The sequence below is a fragment of the Pseudophryne corroboree genome, chromosome 4 (genome assembly GCF_028390025.1).
Source record: "Pseudophryne corroboree isolate aPseCor3 chromosome 4, aPseCor3.hap2, whole genome shotgun sequence".
Lineage (NCBI taxonomy): Eukaryota > Metazoa > Chordata > Amphibia > Anura > Myobatrachidae > Pseudophryne > Pseudophryne corroboree.
This window is the reverse complement of record NC_086447.1, coordinates 494,545,755-494,570,715: the sequence shown is the minus strand read 5'-3', so window position 1 is coordinate 494,570,715 and position 24,961 is coordinate 494,545,755. Positions and strand designations below refer to the sequence as shown.

The following is a 24,961-nucleotide window of genomic DNA, read 5'->3' as shown; positions in this document are numbered from 1 at the left end:
AAACGTAATGTTTATTGCTTTCTTGTTGCATGTACAGTTTCTCATAAATTGCATCCTCAGGAGGTCAGGGATATGTCCGCTGTCTTCAGACCAAAATCTGATATACATGCGGCTGAAAATGTACTGTGAACACTGCCTTATTGTCTCATACTTAATGGCACCCATACACTTGTGAGATATCTGGTACAATCCTTCGATTTCGACCGCATCGGTGTAATAAATTGCAGGATTGTACGCACATCGAATGTGTACCCCGATGCGATGTGCGGGCACACTGGTCGAATCTCGCATCACAAGATATTATGTGCTGCACTTAATATTTATCGGATTGCACGTGTGATCGCATGCTGTTTTTACCACATTCGATTTATCGCACTGCAATATGTGATCTGTGAGTTATTTAGCTCACTTCCTGGACACTCCCCTCCACCCATTGTGCACAGGATACAGGAGAGAGGCTGGAAGCACGCTGCTCTGCTCCAAACAACAAGGTATGCAGGCTACACCACTGGCCACCAATGTTTATTATTAGGCTGTTACCACTGCCCACCATTATGCTGCCCCACTGCAAGCCACTGGCTGCGCCCTGTCCACCATTATACTGCCCCACTGCAAGACACACTGGCCGCGCCCTGTCCACCATTATACTGCCCCACTGCAAGACACACTGGCCGCACCTTGTCCACCATTATGCTGCCCCACTGCAAGACACTGGCCGCGCCCTGTCCACCATTATGCTGGCCCACTGCAAGCACTGGCCACACCCAGTCCACCATTATGCTGGCCCACTGCAAGCCACTGGTCGCTTCCTGTCCACCATTATGCTGGCCCACTGCAAGCCACTAGCCGCTCCCTGTCCACCATTATGCTGCCCTATTGCAAGCTACTGGTCGCACCCTGTCCACCATTATGCTGCTCCATTGGAAGCCACTGCCCGTGCCCTGTCCACCATTATGCTGGCCCACTGCAAGCCACTGGCCGCGTCCTGTCCACCATTATGCTGCCCCACTACCCACCCTGCCCACCAATGTATTATCACAACACATTTGAGATAATTCATACTGGTAACGAGAAAAAAAACTTTATTTAACCAGAATAATGCAACTATTTACATATGAACAATTTTGGCTTTTTTTTTTTACATTCTGCAGATGTCCATCAAGAGCTGGGAATTTCTCTCAGGCTTCATGAGCCTCTACCGTGAGGAAGAGTGCCTGTTACTGATCTCATCACCAGAGTATTCGAACAAACAGAAGAGACGGACGGCCTGTAACTGCCTGGTGGACTACTCCAAGCCCACGTACTTTGCGGCTACGGTGACCTGAGTCAGGAAAAAAAATCCAAAGTTACGGACAGTGTTTGTGAAAGAAAACAAGAAGGTGGAGGAATCCAAGAGGTCGGGGGCAGGTGCTGCCGAAGTGTACGTTCCCCAGCTCTGGTACTACCAGGACCTGACCTTCCTCCTGGAGAAAAGGACGGCGAAAGCATCCCTGGTTGTGATGGCCGAGTCCGAGTGGGCAAGTCTGGATGTGGAGGAGGCCGAAGTGGTAAATTGTTTTAAACTTTTTTTTCTTATGTAATGGAAGTCTCCTGCCATGTCACAGCTGCTTCCCCATTGAAAAATTTGTTGTAATTTTCCCGGACCTCTTTTGCCCTTGCACTGCCACGTAAGGTCACTGCAGGTGCTCCCAGCGAGGAAATCACCAGTTCCTCTGCTGGCTGGGGTCTTCCCGTCCTGCTGTGAGCAAATGCATTTGCCTCGTGGCCTTCCGTCATAGCATGTTGTGCAGTATACAGCATGCAGTTACTACAATATAAATTTTATCCAGCCTCAAGTTGATGGGACGCTGGAATATTCTGAATCGGTTGCTGAGAATGCCAAATGCATCCTCAACAACCCGACGGGCCCTAGAAAGGCGTTAATTAAACTCATTGCGGGTAGTGCTTCATTATGTGTTCGTGCAGAGCGAATGCCTCATCTGCCACGAACACAAATCCCAGGCCATTCTTTGTTTCCTCCACAGGCGGCAGATTAATGGTGTTGGAGGTGAGCCTCTCATAGAATCGTGTATTCCTCAAGGAACCACCATCGGAACAACGACTATTTTTCCCAACATCCAGGTTTGTGTTCACCACTGCCATGAGAACAATGCTAAAGTAGCCATTGTAATTGTAGTAGTCCGACTCGCTGTTGGTGGGTTTGGTGATGCGCACATGTTTCCCGTCTATAGCACCACCACAGTTTGGGAAATTCCATCGCCTCTCGAACTCCTCTGCAATAGCTTGCCATTTTTCGACACTTGTAGGGAACTTTAAAAGAAAAAAAGAATGATTGAATATTTAATAAATCTTTTTTTTTTTTTTCCTACATACACAAGAAGACTTAAGCCGTACACCTGATATCCCAGATTCATCTTTGGAGGAAACAACGTCTCCGCAGCACCAGGTGGCAGGAAGAAGCCACGAAAAACCAAATTTGTAGAAGACCCTTTACTAACGCAGGCCCGTTTATAGCTGCTCCATAAACTGTCCTAGCAGAAACCAGTCCTGCCTGTCTAGCACTTGAGCTGTTTGTATACTTGGAGAGGAGTCATACTGCCAGTTTCTTGTTGTAGTTAAACAGTGCATCATCTGTGATCTGAGCGCAGGTAGCAGTCAGTCGTTTGTCATCTGTTCTCTGCTAATTAGTCTTTTTTTTTTTCACTTCTCTTTGCTCAGACCACAGGCGCTGCTGATTCGTTCATTTAAATTGGGAAGAAAACATTGAAATGTAATTGACAAGGCACAGTACATATGCGCTGCATACTCTTCATTCATGTGACACGCATAGGAAAAATGTAACGCAGGGATACTTCCTCCACTTTCCAATCTCCTCCTCAACCCAGCTACCCTTCCCAAGCCAGCCACACATCCACCGTCCCCTCAATTCTGTCCTCCTTGATGGCACAGGGGGATCAGGAGGAGATAAGTCTCTGTGAAATGTAGGGTGATTCTCATTTACTGCTGCCCTTGTTATACATAACAACAGATGTGGTGCATTCTGATACTACGGTGTGTGTCAACGCTTTCAGGCGGACAATGCACACATGCTGCTAGGGACAGGTTGATGGTACCGGGGACCCATCTTCCTGCCCCTAGTTGCATGTGTGCATTGCGCCCCTGGCACCGGTGTCACTCAACACCGCAGCATCAGAATGCACCACATCTGTTGGTATATTTTAAATTCCTGCTGCCCTTGGTATATATTGCGATAAATCTGGTGCACTATGAAATACAGCGTTTTAGTAGCGCCGCTTTCTGGTGGACAATGCACACACGCAGCTTGGGTCAGGTTGATGGTGCCGGGGAGCCTGAAGCTGGGCCAACCTGCATGTGTGCATTGTGCCCCTGAAAGCGCTGCCACTCAAAAAACACAAGAAAACCAGGGGAATTTTTGGGATGTTTGAAATGTGCGCGGGGCAGCTTTAACAAGTATAAATTGTCTAATGGGATGCCACCACACCCCACAAAAAACAGAAATTCAACACAAAAGGAAGACAATCTTTTCTCAGTATAAGCGCCCAATGTGAATATAAAGATGAAAATAAAATATACGTCCCTTAAGGGTATTCAGGATGGAAGTCCTCAGTAGTTCAGCAGAGGTTCTCAGTTGATATGATTAGTGTCCATTCATTGTTACATGAAAAAGAACAAAACATACAATGTGTACTATTGTTTTTTGATGATATTCAAAGAAAGTCCTTTTATCCCATCAGCAGAGCAGGAAAGTAGTGATATGAATGGGGGGTCTGTATAAAGTGCGTACCCCAACTCACACTAGGAAGAACAAATGTGTGCACATAAAGGTTTCTTTTGAAGTTCTTCACCCTTTCCGTGTGTCCTCCACCAAAAAGTATGCGTAAATAAGCATACCTAAACTCACATTAAAGTGAAGATACGGCAAGTATATAAAGGTATCTTTCATATATATTCCTATGTCAAAATAAAGATGCGTACCACACTCACAGAATGAAATGTGGAGATGTTCCTATCAAGGTATCTTTTGGATCCACAGCTGTTTCGGGCCTCAAGATGCCAATGGGTATTTGAGCAGTTGTAAATCATGCATGCTCTCACTGTGCAGAAAAGTATAGTATAGTGTGTTGACTTTTCTGCACAGTGAGAGCATGCTGGATTCCTGCACCCAGAGACCAGCCAGCTGCCAGAGGGACTTTCCTGCCAACCTGTACCATTGACCAGCCTGTGGAAAAGGGACCATCCTACCAGCCTGTTGCAGAGGAACCAGCCAGATTTACAACTGCTCAAATACCCATTGGCATCTTGAGGCCCGAAACAGCTGTGGATCCAAAAGATACCTTGATAGGAACATCTCCACATTTCATTCTGTGAGTGTGGTACGCATCTTTATTTTGACATAGGAATATATATGAAAGATACCTTTATATACTTGCCGTATCTTCACTTTAATGTGAGTTTAGGTATGCTTATTTACGCATACTTTTTGGTGGAGGACACACGGAAAGGGTGAAGAACTTCAAAAGAAACCTTTATGTGCACACATTTGTTCTTCCTAGTGTGAGTTGGGGTACGCACTTTATACAGACCCCCCATTCATATCACTACTTTCCTGCTCTGCTGATGGGATAAAAGGACTTTCTTTGAATATCATCAAAAAACAATAGTACACATTGTATGTTTTGTTCTTTTTCATGTAACAATGAATGGACACTAATCATATCAACTGAGAACCTCTGCTGAACTACTGAGGACTTCCATCCTGAATACCCTTAAGGGACGTATATTTTATTTTCATCTTTATATTCACATTGGGCGCTTATACTGAGAAAAGATTGTCTTCCTTTTGTGTTGAACTCAAAAAACACAGTCTATCATACTGCACCATATTTATATGCAAAATTAAAATTTTAAAATACATTAATATAAAGATATAGTGTTTGCTAAAGTACAGCCATGTTGACCACATATTTAATAAAAAAGTTTTGTTTTGAAATAAAAAACTATATTTTTTCTACCAAATGCAGTTTTAAAAATAAAACATTTTGTAAATCTACAAGCAATGTGTGGTGTCATTTTCTTACCTTGCAGTACTTATACTGAAGCACTTTGATAATAACCTTGCAGGTTTCAGGTATGATGTGTCCCAAAGCCTGCGCAGAGATACGGGTCCCAAACTTCAGGTCCTCAAATGACTCTCCAGTAGCAAGTAACCGCAGGTTAGACACGAGCCTCTCCTGACCAGGGGTAGGCACCTGCCATTTGGTATCCCGGGGGTCACCAGATGAAGCAACTCCTGGAAGGTGTCATCATCCATGCGCAGGAAGTTGCGGAAGTCGTCCGGGTTATTGTCCCTAATCTCATCCAGGAGGGGCATGTAGGAGCGAGTAGGGCACTGAAGCAGCCACTCCTTGGTCCAGCACAACCTCATCCTCCTCCTATGCTGGGCCCTCTCCCTGTCTCCACTTAACTTCAGCACAGCATAGGACATCAGAGCTTGATAACGAGAAGAAGAATCCAACACTACACAAAGCAGGATAGAAGCACTTTGTAATGTCAGGCAGAACAAAGCAGTGCACGGTAGCTAGCAATGTGGAACGAGGAGCAGGTATACACCAAACTTCTCTAGTCACAGAGCAAACAGAAGTGCACAGAGTTAAAATGGCTTCCATTCTATATAACCCACAGATAGCTCAGCCCTCTATGCAAATTTCAACAGATCTCACAGATAAATCTGGTGTGCTTTGGGCAGCATGCGATGCGATCCCATTCGATCACCCGATTTCTGGTCGCAAGGGGCATGCGATAAATCACATGATTGTATGCGCATCGAATGCACTAAAAAGCACTTTCGATGCGATTTATCGCATGGGGAGCTTCAAGGGAAATCGCACAAGTGTATGGGCACCAGTCCTAGCTAGCTACTTTATGCCATACTTACTTACCTACTCTCCCGGAAGCTGCGGGAGGCTCCTGTTTTTTGGGGTAGCCCCCCGCACCCCCGGAAGAGTGGGCAGGTCTCCCGCATCCTGCTCGCACCCTAGTGATGCGAGCAGGATGGAGAGAGAACCTCCCTCGGGTCCGTCGGGTGGAGAAGGGGTTAAAATGACGCAAATTTTAGCCCCGCCCCCTTCCCGCGGACCCGCGAATCGCGGCATTTGCGGGGGAGGGGCTTAGTGATGTCACAGTCCGCTCACACTATGAGGCTCAGTAGTGTGTGTGGCCTCCCCGTGCCTGTATGACCTCCCTACAACGCCTGGGCATGCTCCTGATGAGGTGGCGGATGGTCTCCTGAGGGATCTCCTCCCAGACCTGGACTAAAGCATCCGCCAACTCATGGACAGTCTGTGGTGCAACGTAGCGTTGGTGGATGGAGCCAGACATGATGTCCCAGATGTGCTCAGTTGGATTCAGGTCTGTGGAACGGGCGGGCCAGTCCATAGCATCAATGCCTTCATCTTGCAGGAACTGCTGACACACTCTAGCCACATGAGGTCTAGCATTGTCTTGCATTAGGAGGAACCAAGGGCCAACCACACCAGCATATGATCTCATCTCGGTACCTAATGGCAGTCAGGCTACCTCTGGCGAGCACATGGAGGGCTGTGCGGCCCCCCAAAGAAATGCCACCCCACACCATTACTGACCCACTGCCAAACCGGTCATGCTGGAGGATGTTGCAGGCAGCAGAATGTTCTCCTTGGCGTCTCCAGACTCTGTCACGTCTGTCACATGTGCTCAGTGAGAACCTGCTTTCATCTGTGAAGAGCACAGGGCGCCTTAGGCGAATTTGCCAATCTTGGTATCTCTGGCAAATGCCAAACGTCCTGCACGGTGTTGGGCTGTAAGCTCAACCCCCACCTGTGGACGTCAGGCCCTCATACCACCCTCATGGAGTCTGTTTCTGATCGTTTGAGTAGACACATGCACATTTGTGGCTTGCTGGAGATCATTTTGCAGGGCTCTGGCAATGCTCCTCCTGTTCCTCCTTGCACAAAGGCGGTCCTGCTGCTGGGTTGTTGCCCTCCTACGGCCTCCTCCACGTCTCCTGATGTACTGGCCTGTCTCCTGGTAGCGCCTCCATGCTCCGGACACTACGCTGACAGACACAGCAAACCTTGCCACAGCTCGCATTGATGTGCCATCCTGGATGAGCTGCACTACCTGAGCCACTTGTGTGGGTTGTAGGGAGGTCATACAGGCACGTGGAGGCCACACACACTACTGAGCCTCATTTTGACTTGTTTTAAGGACATTACATCAAAGTTGGATCAGCCTGTAGTGTGTTTTTCCACTTTAATTCTGAGGGTGACTCCAAATCCAGACCTCCATGGGTTAATAAATTTGATTTCCATTGATCATTTTTGTGTGATTTTGTTGTCAGCACATTCAACTATGTAAAGAACAAAGTATTTAATAAGAATATTTCATTCATTCAGATCTAGGATGTGTTATTTTACTGTTCCCTTTATTTTTTTTGAGCAGTATATATATATATATATATATATATATATATATATATATATATATATACATATATACATATATAGACAAATAATTAACTAAAACAATATAAAATATTAGTTCATATCAGAGAAAATTGCGTTGGACCATGCAATGCTAAATCCATACTCTAAAAACCAGACTATATGGCGACATTGTTAAGTAGGGTGTGGATCATTAGATCGACAGTGTCTAGGTCGACATTGTTTAGGTCGACCACTATAGGTCGACAGTCAGTAGGTCGACAGGGTTTCTAGGTCAACATGTGCTTGGTTGGAAGGTCGACATGAGGTTTGTTTTTTTTGGTGTCGTTTTCTTCGTAGAGTGACCGGGAACCCCAATTAGTGCTCCGTGTCCCCTCGCATGGCTCACTTTGCTCGCCATGCTTCGGGCAAGGTGCCTCACTCCACTACCGGTTCGCTCGGTACAGATTACCGTTTCAATTGTAGTCCACGTGGATCGTTAAGTATGAAAAAGTAAAAAATAAAATAAAAAATAATAATAATAAAATAAAAATCATGTCGACCTGGAAACCCTGTTGACCTTCCAACCCTGTTGACCTAGTGACTGTCGACCTAAACATTGTCGACCTTCAGACCGGATCCCTGTTAAGTATTTTTTAGTGAATGTTCCGTGCTGTTCATTTTCAAAGTCTCTATGTTAGTAAGCAACGCAGTTTATGCCCAAAGCGTTTAGTCTTTATCCATGCACAAGGCACATATAATATAGAAATCCACTTTGTTTTAAAGTCCAATGCAAAAAGAATCTTTCAAGTTCTGCACAGTATCAATTTGTAGTCAGGCTCTCTTGCTTTACCGTATTCTACATAGAGATAAACACCAAAAGAAGAGAGATTTCAGTAGTGTAAAGTGGGAAATATGTTGTTTAGTAAAGCCTAAATGTTGAAGACTGCCTTATTTGGTCTTTTCTGCTATTGTTACAGTAGATCATGTGTTCACTTACTTTAAAGTTATTCTCTGTCTACATCTCCTTTGATAAGTTTGATAAAGTATCCTGTGGGTTCAGTGAATCACAAGGCTCCCACACAGGAGTGACCTGCAGCAATGTTTCTCATTAAGCACAGAGCTTGAAAAGGATTTGTGTACCGTTTTACAATTTCCCTTCACCTCCTGCATAAATACACTGCTCTAACAATTTGGCATTGCTAAGGCCGACATGCAGATAAGACCATAGTGGGAAATGTCCAGGCTGAATGCCAAAGAGGCTATGAGAGTGCTGTAAATAAAACAGTAGATGGCCTTGGGAGTTTTACTAATAAAAGCAAGCACATGTCCAGTGGGCACGAGAACAAACACATTTGGATCTTTAAGGGTTCTTTGTGTGTGTGTGTGTGGGGGGGGGGGGGTTCATTGATTGTCATAAACCGTCTGTATTTGGGTTCAGGGTTTCAAGAATCTTCCTTGGAAGCAGAGCAATGCAGGCACTGTGAATAGAAAGGGGGAAGGAGAACTTGCTACCATATTATTGTAGTATTTTGTTTTCATATTGGAAACAAGAACTTCATGCACGACATTTTTTTTTTTTTTCTATGGCCCTTCTTGTCTAGTCCCTAAAGGTCAATTATAATTCTGAAAATACTTTTTTAGGTACATGAATTTGGTTTAGTTACAAAACCTTACACCCAGGGTGGATTTGGGACATTAGTTGCAGAGTGCGCGTTAGGCACATAAATGCACATAGATGTTAGCAATTATCATTGTTATAGCGCCATAATATTATGTAACAGAATATTTCCCATCAGTATCTGCCCGGTTAGAGCTTACAGTCTACATTATCTGCTGAAAAATGGACGTGGAACAAGCCTCTATGGCGCAAAGCTGCCCGTACTCTATTGGTGTTAAAATAAATGTCATTATAAATGTCAATATTACATTATCTGCTGCTCCATCACCAGGAGCCATGTTTGTCAGCAGCCAATTAACCTGTTATTTAGAAGGGATATCCAGACAAACACTAACATACAAACTACATAGGTAGTTCCCTGGGCAGAGGCAGAGATGCAAGGCAGCACTACTATCTGCTGTGTTCTACGCTTTTAGTCATTTCTGATTTAGATCATTATAATGTTCGCTATGCTTTATATAGTGAGATGTTTGTTATGGTAAATTTGGATATAAAAGTGTGGTCAGATGTATGCAGGTGTTTAATCCAATGAAGTAAGGGGATATCTTAGAAGCATCTTTAGCTTGGAATTATGGGAGGCGGGGTGATCTGTAACATCTTTGTTAGTACAGTACCTTTTGTACCTTTTTTACTTATAATTGGCTTGTAAAGCTTATACTGCTCAAAGCTTTGCCACTGACGTTGAGAGAAAAATTTTCTATATCCCATTCAAATGCTCTAGACCACTGCTTTATGCAAATTGCTCACCAGACGAAGGAAGAGAATTAGGTGATCGAGAGACACCGGGGAAGACTTGCAATTATTTCCTTAATGGAGTGTTCACAATTATTGGGCACCTGGGGATAATGCAGAGTTGGATGTACTCCTGTTTGTGGAGTGCATCCTGTGTGTTTTTTGTACTGCCCATGTTCCAGAAATAAGCGTATGCAACTAATACCCCTTTTACACTCGCAGGAAAGTTCATTCCCGGGAATGTGTCCCGGTATATTTGCCGGGACACATTCCCGGGAATGACCCTTTCACATTAGCGGGCTGACCCGGCATATTGCCGGGTCAGTGACGTCACCGCTGAGTCTCCCAGAGGCGGTGCTTGGAGATAATCTTCTCCAAGCACCGCCTCCTCCTATGAAGAGAACGGGTGCCGGGTCGCCTTAACCCGGTATACCCGTTTACACTGCCAGCTTCCCGGGACGGTCCCGGGTTCAACCCTTGTCGAGACCTGGGATGAAATCCCGGGATGCTCGTCCCGGGAAATGGTCCCTGTACCCATTCACACTGAGAAAAATCCCGGGATGATGCGCGTTCACGTGCAATATCCCGGGATTTTTCTGCGAGTGTAATAGGGGTATAAGGGGCATGTAGGGACACACACATTTCAGTCATATCCCCTCTTTCGCATCAGTAGTTAGTGTAATTGTGAGTTCTCACATAGGCAGTGTGAGAATTAGCAATGCAGCTGCAGGATATGCTGAACTTAGTGGAAGGGTAAATGCACACATTTACAGGTATAGGCTGGTGCAAGTGCACTTTGATGATGTCTGTATGAAACTCAGCAAGGGGCAGGCAGTCACAAAGGTGTGTGCAGCTCTGCATATGTTTTCACAATTCATAACACAGCCTGTGACCATATTATGGAATCTCTTTGGCGATTGGTGTGCTTTCAGGGTGGAATTGAATTTCTCATACGTCCTAGAGGATGCTGGGGACACCATAAGAACCATGGGGTATAGACGGGATCCACAGGAGATATGGGCACTTTAAGACTTTGAAAGGGTGTGACCTGGCTCCTCCCTCTATGCCCCTCCTCCAGACTCCAGTTTTAGAATTGTGCCCAGGCAGACTGGATACACTTTGAGGAGCTCTATTGAGTTTTTCTGAAAAGACTTTGTTAGGTTTTTTATTTTCAGGGGGGCTGCTGGCAACAGTCATCGTGGGACTTAGGGGAGAGAAGTCAGACCTAATTCCAGTGAGTTTTTAAAGGCTCTGCTTCTTGGCTACAGGACACCATTAGCTCCTGAGGGTTTGGAACACTAGGTACGCCTAGGGGTTCTTTCCCAGAGCCCGCCGTCACCCCCCTTGCAGAGCCAGAAGTCAGAAGACAGGTGAGTAGAAGAAGATAGAAGACTTCAGTGACGGCTTCTGAGGTACCGCACAGCGATCGCGCTGCGCGCCATGCTCCCACACACAGCGGCACTACAGGGTGCAGGGGGGGCACCCTGGGCAGCATAGAACGCCTCATATGAGACTGGCAAAGTGTGATATGAGTGCCTAGGCACTAAATCCTTACCCCCGCCAGTATTATTATTTTAAAAAATAGCGGGGCTGAAGCGCGCCATTAAGGGTGCGGGGCTTAGCCCTCTCAGCTCTCATCAGCGCCATTTTCTCTTCACAGAGCTGCAGAGAAGCTGGTCCTTCCTCACCACTGCTGTACAAGTAACAGGGTGCAAAAACGGGGGGGCACAGTTAATTTGGTGCAAAAATACGTTATTATAAACGTGCTGCAAGTCTGAGGCATTATATTGAAGTTTCAGAACCGGGATAAGTGCTGGGTTGTGAGCTGGCAAACTCCCTCTGTGTTTCTCTGACAGGCTTTACTGTGGGTCTGTCCCCTATTTGCCCAGCGTGTCTGTGGGTGTCGGTACACGTGTGTCGGCATGTCTGAGGCTGAGTGCTCTTCCCAGGAGGAGACTGTGTTAGGGACTGAAACGGCAGTGGGAGTGACCCTGTCGGCACTGCCGACTCCTGATTGGATAAATGTGTTGAATGCTTTGAATGCTAATGTGGCTCTTATTAATAAGAGATGAGATAAATCTGAGTCTCAGAACCAGGCATAGAAGTCTGTGGAGGATGTGTTATCACAGGTCCAGACCCCCTCGGGGGTCACAGAAACGTTTGTTTGCTCAGTTGGCAGACACAGATACCGACACGGACACTGACTCCAGTGTCGACTGTAGTGATACCAGATTAGACCCAAAATTGGCAAAGAACATTCAGTACATGATTGTGGCAATAAAAGAGGTGTTACATATCACTGAGGACCCTACTGTTCCTGATACTAGGGTCTGTATGTATAAGGGAAAGAAACCTGAGGTAACTTTTGCTCCCTCTCATGAACTGAATACCCTTTTTGAAAAAATGTGGGAAAATCCTGACAAAAAGTTTCTGATTCCCAAAAGAATTCAGTTGGCGTATCCATTCCCCTCTGGGGATAGAGAAAAGTGGGAGTCACCCGCCATTGTGGACAAGGCTCTATCACGATTGTCTAAAAAAGTGGCTTTACCGTCGCTGGACACGGCAGCCCTTAAGGATCCTGCGGATCGTAGACGGGAAAGTACATTAAAATCCATTTACGTTGCCACAGGTACACTACTCGGACCAACCATCGCATCTGCATGAGTGAGTAGTGCTATCGAAAAGTGGGCAGATAACTTGTCATCTGATATAGATACCCTAGATAGGGATAGCGTCCTTTTGACACTGGGTTATATCAGAGACGCTGCGGCCTACCTAAAGGAAGCGCCGAGAGATATTGGCCTTTTGGGGTCAAAAGCCAATGCCATGGCGGTCTCAGCTAGGAGGGCGTTGTGGATTCATCAATGGAATGCTGATGCTGACTCTAAGAAAGCTATGGAGTCTCTCCCATATAAGGGTAGTCTTGTTTGGTGACGGTCTCGCTGATTTGGTATCTACGGCTACTGCGGGTAAGTCGTCTTTTTTGCCTTATGTTCCTCCACAACAAAAGAAAGCTCACCACTTACAGATGCAGTCCTTTCGGCCAAATAAATACAAAAGAGGCCGAGGTTACTCCTTCCTTGCTAATAGAGGAAGATGAAAAGGTAAAAGATCTCCGGCCGTGGCAGGTTCCCAGGAACAGAAGTCCTCCCCGGCTTCTGTCAAATCCACCGCATGACGCTGGGGCTCCTCTGCACCGGTAGGGGCACGTTTCAAGCTCTTCAGTCAATTCTGGGCTCATTCGGCCCTGGACCCATAGGTTTTAGAAATAGTGTCCCAGGGGTACAAATTGGAGTTTCAAGACGTTCCCCCTCGACGATTTTTCAAATCAGCCTTACCAGCTTCTCTTCCGAACAGGGAGGTAGTATACGATGCAATACAATAGTTGTGTCTAAATCAAGTCATTATCAGGGTTCCCTCGTCACAACAGGGAGAAGGCTTTTATTCGAGCCTGTTTGTGGTCCCGAAGCCGGGCGGCTCGGTCAGACCAATTCTGAACCTAAAATCCCTCAATCTTTACCTAAGAAAATTCAAGATGGAATCTCTCCGAGCAGTGATCTCCAGTCTGGAGGAAGGGGATTTCATGGTGTCGGTCGACATAAAGGATGCCTACTTACACGTCCCCATATATCCTCCGCATCAGGCTTACCTGAGGTTTGCTATTCAGGATTGTCATTACCAATTTCAGACATTGCCGTTTAGGCTATCCACAGCTCCGAGGATTTTCACCAAGGTAATGGCGGAAATGATGGTTCTCCTTCGCAAGCAAGGAGTCACAATTATCCCTTACTTGGACGATCTCCTGATAAAGGCGAGATCCAAGGACAAGCTGATGCAGGACATTGTGCTTTCCCTGACAGTTCTGCAACAACATGGTTGGCTCCTAAACTTGCCGAAGTCGCAGTTGAATCCGACGAAACTGCTGTCGTTTTTGGGAATGATTCTGAATTACAGAGAGTTTTTCTTCCAGAAGAGAAGGCTCTGGAAATTCAGAGTTTGGTCAAACAAATTCTGAGACCACCGAGAGTATCAATCCATCAATGCACTCGATTGCTGGGGAAGATGGTGGCGGCCTACGAGGCCATTCAATTTGGCAGATTCCATGCCATAGTGTTTCAGTGGGACCTATTGGACAAGTGGTCCGGATCCCATCTGCACATGCACCGGAAAATAATCCTGTCCGACCAGAATCTCACTTCTGTGGTGGCTGAACAGCTCTCACCTCCTAGAGGGACGCAGGTTCGGGATCCAGGACTGGATCCTAGTAACCACAGATGTGAGTCTCCGAGGCTGGGGAGCAGTCACACAGGGGGAAACTTTCCAGGGAAAATGGTCAAGCCAGGAATGTTTGTTTACACATAAACGTTCTAGAGTTAAGGGCATTTACAACGGTCTTCTGCAAGCGGAATGTCTTCTTCGCAACCTGCCCGTCCTAATCCAGTCGGACAATATAACAGCAGTAGCGCACATAAACCGCCAAGGCGGAACAAAGAGCAGAGCGGCAATGACAGAGGCCACAAAAGTGCTCCGCTGGGCGGAAAGACATACAATCTTCTTTCCAGCAATCTTCATTCCAGGAGTGGACAACTGGGAAGCAGACTTCCTCAGCAGACACGATCTCCATCCAGGGGAGTGGGGTCTTCATCAAGAGGTTTTCACAGAAGTGACAAGTCTTTGGGGAATTCCTCAAATAGACATGATGGCGTCTCGCCTCAACAAGAAACCTCAGAGATATTGTTCCAGGTCGAGGGACCCTCAAGCAATAGCAGTGGACGCACTGGTGACACCATGGGTGTTTCAGTCGGTGTATGTGTTCCCTCCGCTTCCACTCATTCCAAAAGTGCTAAAGATCATAAAAAGAACAAAGGTTCAGGCGATCCTCATTGTTCCGGACTGGCCAAGGAGGGCTTGGTATCCAGATCTTCAGGAATTACTCATAAGAGATCCATGGCCTCTTCCTCTACGAGAGGATCTGTTACAGCAGGGGCCGTGCGTATATCACGACTTACCGTGGCTACGTTTGACGGCTTGGTGGTTGAACGCCGGATCCTAGCCCGAAAGGGTATTCCCGGTGAAGTCATTCCCACTCTTGATCAGGCTAGAAAAGGAGTAATGGCGAAACATTATCACCGTATTTGGCGAAAATATGTGTCTTGGTGTGAATCCAAGAAGGCTCCTACCGAAGAATTTCAGCTAGAGCGTTTTCTCCATTTTCTGCAAGCAGGTGTGGATGCGGGCCTAAAGTTAGGCTCGATTTAAAGTACAAATTTCGGCCTTGTCGGTTTTCTTTCAAAAACAATTGGCCTCCCTTCCAGAAGTTCAGACTTTAGTGAAAGGTGTTTTGCACATCCAACCTCCATTTGTGCCCCCAGTGGCACCATGGGATCTTAACGTGGTGTTACATTTCCTTCAATCACATTGGTTTGAACCTTTACAGAAGGTAGAGTTGAAATTTCTCACTTGGAAAGTGGTCATGCTATTGGCCTTAGCATCCGTAAGGCGGGTGTCTGAGTTAGCGGCTTTGTCTCACAGGAGTCCTTATTTAATCTTCCATGAAGATAGAGCAGAGTTGAGGACTCGTCAACATTTTCTGCCAAAGGTGGTTTCATCGTTCCACATGAACCAACCTATCGTGGTACCGGGGGCTACTGACGCCTTCGCTGAGTTATCAGGGCTTTAAAGATTTATGTAAACAGAACGGCTCAACTTAGGAAAACGGAAGCTTTGTTTGTCCTGTATGCGGCCAACAAGATTGGGACTCCTGCTTCCAAGCAGACTATTGCGCGCTGGATCTGTAATACGATTCAGCATGCTCATTCTACGGCTGGATTGCCGTTAACGAAATCAGTGAAGGCCCACTCTGCCAGAAAGGTGGGCTCATCCTGGGCGGCTGCCCGGGGGGGGTCTCGGCATTGCAACTCTGCCGAGCAGCTACTTGGTTGGGTTCAAACACTTCTGCAAAATTTTACAAGTTTGATACCCTGGCTGATGAGGACCTCATGTTTGGTCAATCGGTGCTGCAGAGTCATCCGCACTCTCCCGCCCGTTCTGGAGCTTTGGTATAAACCCCATGGTTCTTATGGTGTCCCCAGCATCCTCTAGGACGTATGAGAAAATAGGATTTTAACACCTACCGGTAAATCCTTTTCTCTTAGTCCGTAGAGGATGGTGGGCGCCCGTCCCAGTGTGGACTCTATCTGCAGTTATTAGTTATGTTTACACACAGGTTGTGTTATGTTGTAGTCAGCCTGTTGCTGACATTGTTCATGTCGTTGACTGGAGTTCTGTGAAATGCCATGTTGTACGGCGTGTTTGAGGTGTGAGCTGGTATGTATCTCACCTTGGTTTAACAATAAATCCTTTTCCTCGAAATGTCCGTCTCCCTGGGCACAGTTCCTATAACTGGAGTCCTGAGGAGGGGCATAGAGGGAGGAGCTAGGTCACACCCTTTCAAAGTCTTAAAGTGCCCATGTCTCCTGCGGATCTCGTCTATACCCCATGGTTCTTATGGTGTCCCCAGCATCCTCTACGGACTTAGAGAAAAGGATTTACCGGTAGGTATTAAAATCCTATGTTTTCAAGTGGGACACTATGGGGTATATCTCAATTAGCGTCGGATCCATTCCGACATGCATTTGTCGGAATGGATCCGACAACCCCTATTCAATCTCATCTCAATTCGACTTTTTAAAAGTCGAATTGAGATGAGGGACCCAGAGGAGGAGGGGGGGCCGCGGGGAGACCAGCGGGGACAGCCGTGGGCAGACGGAGGAGAGCAGCGATACAGTAGCACGGCAGGAGGTTGTCTCACAGCCGCCAGACCTCACGGCAGTGTCCATCCGGCTCCAACAAGCGTGACCTCACTTGCTGGAGCCGGGTGAACACTGCTGGGAGCGGCACGGTTATGAGACATCCTGCTGCAGCGCTGTGCTGTAGCGCTGCTTACCCCTGTATGCCTGCGGCTGTCCCTGTCTCCCTGCGGCTTCCCCCCTCTCCTCCTCTGGGTCCCACATCTCAGTCCGACATTTTTTATGCCGGACTGAGATGGTTGCTAATTCACGTACTATTTGACAAGTCGAATTCCACGACTTGTTGAATAAAAACGGATAGGATTGAATATTCTACCTTAAAAAGTCGAAAACTGCCGTCTTTTTTCGACAGACAGCAGTTTTCGACCCTAATTGAATATACCCCTATAACTGAGAAAAGAAAAACTTTTGTGTATGTATAGTAATGGCATTTTTTTAAATTCTAATTTATACAGTGAAATCCCCATTTTATATATCGGGATTTTACACTTTGCTAGAATTTGAAACATTTTTTTATTTTTGTTGCAGTGTACAGAATGGTATTTCATATTTTAGTGATGCAGTGTTTGAACATGCCATATTTTCTATGTATAGTAGGGGTTCCCACGGCACTATAACAGTCCAGGTTTTTAGGACATCCATGGTTGAGCACAGCTTGTTAAATGAGGTACTAATTATGTTACTTACGCTCAAGCATGGATAACTTTAAAACATGGGCTGTTCGGGTGCCTTCAAGACACAGTGTGAGAACCACTAGTGTATAGGACTAGACGTGTTTACTCAGATTACATTTTCTTAACTTAGCATCATACTGTACAGGCAGAGCTGTATTAAGGCTTCGGGGGGCCTGGGGTACTTAAGACAGGGGGGCCCTAAGATTTAAAATTAAAATCATAGCGCCTTCAATCTTTACAAAGAAAATTACAATTAGGTTGTAAATTTGAAAGAATCTTTAAGACTAATCCATCTTAAAAGGAATATTTATTATTACAAGTTGAGTATCCCTTATCCAAAATGCTTGGGACTAGAAGTATTTTGGATATGGGATTTTTCCGTATTTTGGAACAGTTGCATACCATAATGAGTTATCATGGCGATGGGACCCAAGTCTAAGCACAGAATGCATTTATGTTTCATATACACCTTATACACACAGCCTGAAGGTCATTTAATACAATATTTTTAGTAACTTTGAGTATTAAAATATTTGGATATGGGATACTCAAACTGTATTTAATATTTTACACAAAAACAAATCACATGGTGTAATCTAATTTCTCCCTAGTTCCTAATAAAAGTAGATATAATACACCCCAGAGAAATAAAATTAAACATAATGGTGTGACCACCGGCCGGTACTGACTGTCTCCTACGCCATAACCCTGAGTGATAGCTGCCACTGCACCCTATCGTTACTTACACTTCCCCAACCTATCCTTGACCTAGTGGCGGAACTAGAGAGTGGCGGGCTTTGGTGCAAAATTCACATTACACCACACAGTATGAGTCAAAATGAACATTTCACCACACGATATGAGACGAAATTCACATTACGTCACATGGTATGAGCCAAAATTCACATTACGTCACACGGTATAAGATAAAATTCACATTATGCCACACAGCAAGAGATAATATTCACATTACGCCACACAGTATGAGCCAAAATTTACATTACGCCACACAGTATGAGCCAAAATTTACATTACGCCACACAGTATGAGACAAAATTTACATTACGCCACACAGTATGAGCCAAAATTTACATTACGCCACACAGTATGAGCCAAAATTTACATTACGCCACACAGTATGAGCCAAAATTTACATTACGCCACACGGTATGAGACAAAATTTTCATTACGCCACACAGTATGAGCCAAAATTTACATTACGCCACACAGTATGAGCCAAAATTTACATTGCGCCACACTGTATGAGCCGCAATTCACATTACGCCACACTGTATGAGCCGCAATTCACGGTAGGAGCCAAAGTTTATATTACGCCATGCTTTATGAGATAAAATTCACATTACACCACGTGCGAATGAGCGGCTGCGGCCCGGCTTGAATAGACCCCATAGTACACCCCAAACACATTATATAATACACAGTGCCCCCAAACACATTATGTGACACATAGTGCCCCTCCAAATACATTATATAACACACATTATACATTACTTGTGGGTGCAGTCTTGTTCACATGTGAGTTCCGGTAGCAGGTGCTGCTGACAAATGTACTCTCTACTGCCCCTGCAGCGGCATGTCTGAGCCGGGCCTGCTGACCAGGCATAGCGGGCGAGTGTAGAGAGAGAAGGGTCGGGTGGAACACACACACACACACACACACACACACACACACACACATATAATCCAGAAAATGGTCTGGCACTCCTCGTCCTCCCAAGGGAACGGCTCCGGTGCCCTCCTATAGAGACAGCAGCTCAATGTATAGCACCAATGAAAGGCGGCACTCGGAGACTTTCACAAAGTAATCAACGTGGTTTTATGTGGGTCGTCAACATTTCTGGAGCAGAGCTCCCTTCTTCAGGACACAGCAAACAAGTCTGCTTGTTTGCTGTGTCCTGAAGAAGGGAGTTCTACTCCCGAAACGTTGACGACCCACATTAAACCACGTTGATTACTTTGTTAAAGTCTCCGAGTGCCGCCTTTAATTGGTGCTTTATATATATATATATATATATATATATATATATATATATATATATATATATATATATATATACACGACATCGGATAGGCACTCACCTTGACAAAGGGGTGTTAGCACCCCGAAACGTTGGATGCTCTTTTTTTGCACCAGAATGGATTAAACACTGTTTGCTTTAAACATCCATGAGTCTGTCCCTGAGTGCCGCTGCATGCTAGGATTTGCTGTGTGTGTGTGTGTGTGTGTGTGTGTGTGTGTGTGTGTATATATGTATATGTATATATATATATATATATATATATATATATATATATAGCAAGAGATATCCGGCACTCCAGAATCAATATGTAAATGCCAGGGTGCCCTCCTAGTAGTAATGCAGAGGAGGTATCCTTCCCCACCTGTGGCTCAGGTGTTTGCAGCGAAGGAAATGAGGCGGCACTCCATGGACTTATGCAAAAAGGTTATTTGTATTTAAAACATGTTTTAAATACAAATAACCTTTTTGCATAAGTCCATGGAGTGCCGCCTCATTTCCTTCGCTGCAAACACCTGAGCCACAGGTGGGGAAGGATACCATATATATATATTATAGAAAAAGAGGAAAAATGGCGCCCCAGGGGTTTACAAATACCCTTATACAAAGACTATTGCTTAACAGGATTTGCAATCAATATTTATACAGGTTTTTAAAACACATAACGGACTGTACTTTTCATAAAAATTTATTAAAACAATTATACAGAAACATGAAGTATATCCATCATTATTACATGTACATTATGATGTAGTTTCTCCTACAGAAATCCATCAATGGGATATGGAGGAAAGAAGGCAACCTTTCTGTTGTATCCTTATTCTTCCTCATTAAATATTCGGAGATAACATCAACAAGAAATACAGTAACCCAACGCGTTTTGTCTAGGAACTAGACTTCATCAGAGGTGCGTCTTAGATAATAATGTCTATCCAAAAGAGTGATAGGCCTAGATCATTGGCCGAATAGGTTCATACGTGGGCTTCCAAACATCAATGAGGCGTGAAATAAGGGCATAAAGTCAGCCTCGTGAATCTGGTAACTCAGATTACGAAGAGCTCAAAAGGGAAGCATTCATATGAAAAAAAGGGGAATCGGCAACTTCATGCACACATGGAGGACCTCAGAAGTCACAATACAGGTGAAAAATGCAGAAATCTATACAGAGTCCTTATGGTATCCTATGGATATGATACCTTCCAAATAGTGATCAGCAGTGAGCCACATATATATATATACACACACACACACACACACACACACACACACACACACACACACACACACACATATATATACATATATATATATTCACATATACATATATATATATATACATATATATACACATATACATATATATATATATACATATATATACACATATACATAATTATACACATATATATATATATATATATATATATATATAGTACTCCAAGCTCCGGCACTCCCCAGGTGAATCAAGGATACTTTGCCGGGTGCCCTCCAACACTTAGTCATCCAGGCTAAGTGCATTAAATACCTCTCCAGCGGCGGCACTCCGGACTTGTAAGAAATACTCAGAGTCAGCTATTCAAAGCAATGTTTCAGCGCTCTGCGGCGCTTTTATCAAGCCGTATATGCAAGTTACAAAACAAAACCGTTTTATACATACCGCCACCAACACCCGTGATCCTCGCCGTTCTTCCAGTTCCGGTCACTGTGCTGACCTCACAGGAAGTGACGGCGGGGCTCCATAGCAACCATATAAACATAAAACACCGCCGTGAAGTGACTGTGTGACACGTAAAAATTACAACAATTAAAAACAATCGACCACAAGTAATTGTAATCAGAGCCACATATCAAATAGAGCATATGTATTCCAAACAAAATCCATCCTAACTATTTATGCCAGAGATACCACCCTGGCTAAGCATCTACATTATGTATGTGAAGGTATAGTCCACATACATAGTATAGCTCCGATCCAATCCACACTACACCTGCGCACATCAATTCTAAAAATTAATGCTTATCTAACTACAATTGCACATAAATATATATTACACGTATTAATTAATTGATGACTACTTGCAATATATGATTTTCAGCTGTGGCCGCTGCAGCCTAGAAGCTGTTTTCTGCATATATAGTATGAGTCAAAGTTTTGTTCTTTATTATTAGCCATTAGTTGATTGAGACCATCATTCATTGATTACAGCCGCCTTGTGATCGTTTGGAACATTTATATCCAGTTTCATTTGAAACACATTGTGAGCGATTATTATGGCTGCGGAGAATGTAGAAGGTTTACATCAGAGGATCGTATTGGATCCAGGAGCAATCTTCAGTTTTTCTGATTCTGAAGTTGAAGCCATTTTATCTACTAATGATTTCAACGAGACACTGACTGTATCTTCCTCAATAGAATTATTCAACAATCTTTTACGGCTTAAAAAGAAAGAAATTGATTTTCTATATCATGGAATAACTTTAACCAGTTATTATAAAGATAAACATATACCAAGGGGATTTAGAATTAAAAATTCACCCACCATAGGTAGATACAATGTAGACTTTTGTAAGAAATGGACGTCCATTTTGAATAAGTGCTCGTATGATCTGTTACTTCTGGTGATAGAAGAATCTAAGAGAGAGATTTCTGTCTTGAAGGATAAAATTGGTGTTTTTGAAGCAGCACATTTAAATACCTTGGTTGCTGATAAACAAGGTGATTGGATCAACAAAATCAACTTACAATTGGATGCTTATAAGAATGATTTAATTAAATTTAAAGCTGAAAAAAGACGTAAAGTTGACATGGACTATGAACAACAAAGGGTGTACCCTTGGTTAACGGGGGCCTATTCACGTGATGACAGACGACCATTATTTAGACGCACATTAAACGATCTAGACCTGATACCTCAGATGATTATGGCACTACTGAAAGTGAGAATGAATCCGGCCGTACGAGAGGGCGAGGAAGGGGCCGCAATAGCTCACCAGTAGGACAACGCACCAGGCCGCGTTTTTTAGATCAGCGCACCGATACACCCGCCGCGGCGGGCAAAGCACGAGGCAAAGGAAATGCCAAAAAGCCACCGAGGGGCCGAAAGACTTAATTTACAATCTCTCTGATAAGAAATTATCTGACTGTGAACTGTCGGTATTGGGTATGGGACTATCATTTGTACCTACTGTCCCATTTGATAAAGTACAATGGAAGATTGAGTTATATCATTTAAACTGTAGTTTGAGATTAAAGGAATTTTTGGGGATAAAACCCACAGTTCCCTCTGCACTGCCACCTCAGCTGCTTAAATTACAAAATCGATCTAAGTTTGATCCAGTTAGTAATAATGCAGTAATTAAAACATACAAGGCAGTATGTGAATCTCCCTTGTCCAAAAAACCTAAATATTGGAACCTTTCGAGGGAAGAACGCTTAGCTTTAAAGAAATTACAGAGTTATGATGACATTGTATTTCGTCAGGCAGATAAGGGCGGGGCACTTGTAGTCCTTAACCTGTCTGACTATAAAGCTGAGGTGGCAAGGCAATTGGAGGATGGTAAGACCTATAGATTACTTGATTGTGATCCTACGACAGTTTTCAAAAAAGAGTTGGATACATTATTGACACAAGCGTGCACACATGGTTGGATTTCTGAAGAATTGAAAACATCTTTAGTAGTACAGTGGCCTATTAGGCCCCTTTTTGTATATGATACCTAAAATCCACAAGAGCCTCCAAAACCCTCCTGGGCGTCCGATTATTTCGGCAAGAGGCTCTTTGTATCAACCTATTTCCACGTATTTAGATACTCTTATGCAACCCTGTGTACAGGCAAAACCCACCTACCTTAAAGACACAAACAGTCTTTTGATGTCATTAAAAAATCTTGCTGATTTACCTGAAGATTGCCATCTTTGTTCCGTTGATGTTTGTAGCCTGTATACCTGCATCCCACATGATGCAGGTATACAGGCGGCTAGATCTCTGCTTACTGGAAATCCACTGTACACAGGACCTCCAGTAGAATTTTTTTCTACAACTTCTGGAATTGGTGTTGACGCGTAATTACTTCTGTTATGATAATGCCATATACCTTCAGACATCTGGATGTGCGATGGGGTCCAATGTGGCCCCATCTTATGCAAATTCATATATGTTTCAAATTGAACAACATCTATTTTTTGACAACAGATGTACTGCAAGTAAGATATTGGCCTATTTCAGATTTATAGACGACCTTCTCGTTGTATGGGGAGGCACTGAGATTGAATTTGTGACACTTATGGCTGACCACAATAAGAGCGACTGTCCCGTTAAATTTACTTATACTTTGGATACCAACAGTGTTAATTTTTGGGATGTGGCCCTGGTAAAGGAGAATGGTAGACTGCTGCCATCCCTGTTTGTTAAATCCACAGATAGAAACAACTTGCTTCATGCAAGTAGTGCACACCCTGAATCATTGAAAAATGCGTTACCATATTCCCAGTTCCTGAGAGCATTGCGCATCTCTAGGAACAGGGAATTAGGCATTCAACAAATAGATGTGATGGTGAAAAACTTTTCAGACAGAGGCTATAGTGCAGCAGTTCTGGCCAAGGCCAGGGCTAAAGCACTAGCTGTACCCCCAGATGAGTTATTTAGATCTCGGAAGGACACAAAAAATTCCAACCGACACATTTGGTGCAATAAATATACACATTTAAGCCCTTTTATTAAAAAGAAGTCCAAAGAACTGTGGCCAATAGTAGAGACAGATAACGACTTGGTTGCATTAAACCAGAAATCATTGATGACCTGCTATAGAAGAGGTAAGAACTTGAGAGATTATTTGGTACATAATGATGTTTCAAATATGGGCAAAAAGGAAAACATAAGTTTTTTGGGTAAACCGAAAAACGGATGTTTTAAATGCCCGAACTGCACCACATGTGGATATCTGCTGACAGGGCCGACATTTAACCATCCTCATACAGGTGTCAAATACACCATCAGACACCGGTTAACTTGCACAAGCCACTTTGTGGTGTACATCATAATTTGTCCTTGCTCAATAATGTATGTTGGCAAAACTGAAGTCCCTTTTCGTGAACGTATGGCTCAACACTGCACGGCTATCCGTGCAGCCATCAGTACGGGCACCAGTATACAACCGGTTGCTCGACACTTTTGCGAGGCTAGACATAATTTGCCAGCCTTACGTTATCGCATCATAGATCATGTACCCCCGTTACCTAGGGGTGGTGACAGATCTGCTCTGCTGTTACAGAGGGAATGTGAATGGATCATGCGTCTAGACACGTTAGCCCCGCGAGGCCTGAATGAAAATTTGGGGATGCAGATTTTCATTCAATAGGTTTTAAAACACAACCATCAATTAATTAATACGTGTAATATATATTTATGTGCAATTGTAGTTAGATAAGCATTAATTTTTATAATTGATGTGCGCAGGTGTAGTGTGGATTGGATCGGAGCTATACTATGTATGTGGACTATACCTTCATATACATAATGTAGATGCTTAGCCAGGGTGGTATCTC

At 44.3% G+C, this 24,961-nt stretch overlaps 1 protein-coding gene and 1 long non-coding RNA gene across 3 annotated transcripts in view; both read left to right on the top strand.

The window, feature by feature from the left end:
* Positions 1 to 24,961, top strand: part of REV3L (REV3 like, DNA directed polymerase zeta catalytic subunit) — a 372,405-nt gene that overhangs the window by 80,624 nt on the left and 266,820 nt on the right. The gene's annotated exons all lie outside the window — the stretch shown is intronic.
* LOC134911536 (uncharacterized) lies at positions 1,154 to 3,029 on the top strand. Its single transcript, XR_010176649.1, has 3 exons — positions 1,154 to 1,547; positions 2,025 to 2,121; positions 2,382 to 3,029. It is a non-coding gene; the product is annotated as an uncharacterized LOC134911536 (long non-coding RNA).